Below are 2,175 nucleotides of genomic sequence, written 5' to 3' on the forward strand. Positions count from 1 at the left end.
AAAAAAAAAAAAAAAAAAAAAAAAAAAAAAAAAGATTACAGGTCTGTGAGAAAGGGGTTGTGGTTGCTTAACTGTAAGCTGAAGGATGCAGTTCTTTTACACTGATCATTAAGCATGTGAGATAAGTCCAAACTGAATTAGACTTTCTGCACAGCTTGGCTTTTCTCACTACCTGTAAGCTTTTAGTTTGGGTACAGCAAGAGCACAGTGCTGCTCATTCCTCAATTGATGTTCTATGGAAGTGCCCAGCTCCATTTCTTGTGTTCAGTTCTCCATGATAGTTGTAGAGTGAGGTCGAGATATAGGTAAATCCTGTAACTAGTGTCTTTCTGATACTCACTACATGCTAACTCAAATTTTGAAAAAATGGTAGCACTGCTTTCTCTTTCTCTGAAATGGCAAGATAGTACTTTAGCACGGGTGATTTAGGGGTAGAATGATCTAAAAGGGTAGTGTAGTATTTTTTAATATAGTGTATTAAAATGTTTAAAGTTTAAAAATAATTTTGATACAGGATTGTATTATTCAGCCCTTTCCCTAGGTTTGCATAATTCAAGATAGTTGCAGATAGCTGCCATGAAGATCCCCAGGAGATAATCAAAGGGTCTTTGCTCAAGTATTACATCTTAGTCTTCAGAGTTGAAAGAAGTCCCCGAAACAGGAGACATTCAGACTCAACTCCATGAAAATGTGAATATATGCTGCCACCAGGTATTTTGTGGGAAGATAAATAATTCCCTTCCAGAAAAAAAAAAAAATCCGGGAAATTTGGGTGGAAAAAATGGGCATTTAGCTTTTGTCCAGCAGTCAGGAAACCTGTTAAACCTGATGAGTCATCCTGACTCATTCTCTCACACTCTACCAAATATAAGCAAAGTGCACCATTAAATATTTGGCTTAGTTCACAAAGTTCCATTTTTTTTTAATGGCTGGTTTGTCTTCTCCAATTATACAGTAGTTAGATAGTATTTCTGGAGTTTAAGAATAAGTTAATTATCAAATCTATAATCAAACTGTTTTGGTTCCATACTAAATCTGCAGCCTCTTGCAATTGATCCCATTTATCCCCCTTAAAATTAGAAAAGGCTCCTGAGCTGAGATCCTGCTACTGCAATGCAGCCTGGGTGACAGAGCGAGACTCCATCTCAAAAAAGTAATGTAAAAAAATCCCGAAATACAATATGGCATTCACTTGAGGACATGGTATGAATTATTAGGAGGGCTACTAGAGTCCTTATTGGAATTTAGGTCTCCCATTACACTATGGTTTATTTATATGATATGAATATTGATGGATAGAAGTGATAAATTAGTTTTTGTTCTGTTTAATAATATACATAGTGATGGCTATGGGAAGCTGAGGAGGGCAGATCATGAGGTCAGGAAATCGAGACCATCCTGGCTAACATGGTGAAACCCTGTCTCTACTAAAAATACAAAAAATTAGCCGGGCGGGGTGGCACGCGCCTGTGGTCCCAGCTACTCTGGAGGCTGAGGCAGGAGAATCACTTGAACCCGGGAGGCAGAGGTTGCAGTGAACCGAGATCCCGCCACTGCACTCCAGCCTGGGTGACAAAGCGAGACTCCGTCTCAAAAAGTAATAATAATGTACATAGTGATTTATGTTGCAGGCATCACGTTGGAGTTGTTGACCTCCAAATAACGTCATTTAAAACCCTTAAAAATGTGTGTGTTTACATATACATACACATATATGCATAGACAGAAAGGAGAGACTTTTAAAAAATGAATTGAAAGAACATGTACCAAACTCAGGATAATGGCTGCCTCTAGGGATAGAAAGTAGGGGAACAGGACCAAGGTGTGGGGATTGGAGTGTGAAAGTACAGTGGTTGGCCGGGCGCAGTGGCTCATGCCTGTAATCCCAGCACTTTGGGAGGCAGAGGTGGGCAGATCACAAGGTCAGGAGATCCAGACCATCCTGGCTAACACGATGAAACCCCATCTCTACTAAAAATACAAAAAAATTGGCTGGGCGTGTGGCGGGCGTCTGTGGTTCTGGCTACTCAGGAGGCTGAGGCAGGAGAATGGCGTGAACCTGGGAGGCAGAGCTTGCAGTGAGTCGTGATCGGGCCACTGCACTCCAGCCTGGGCGGCAGAGCGAGACTCCATCTCAAAAAAAAAAAAAAAAAAAAAAAAAAAGAAACAGGGGGA

Source organism: Rhinopithecus bieti, unplaced genomic scaffold (assembly GCF_001698545.2).
Source record: "Rhinopithecus bieti isolate Rb0 unplaced genomic scaffold, ASM169854v2 scaffold_5982, whole genome shotgun sequence".
Taxonomy (NCBI): domain Eukaryota; kingdom Metazoa; phylum Chordata; class Mammalia; order Primates; family Cercopithecidae; genus Rhinopithecus; species Rhinopithecus bieti.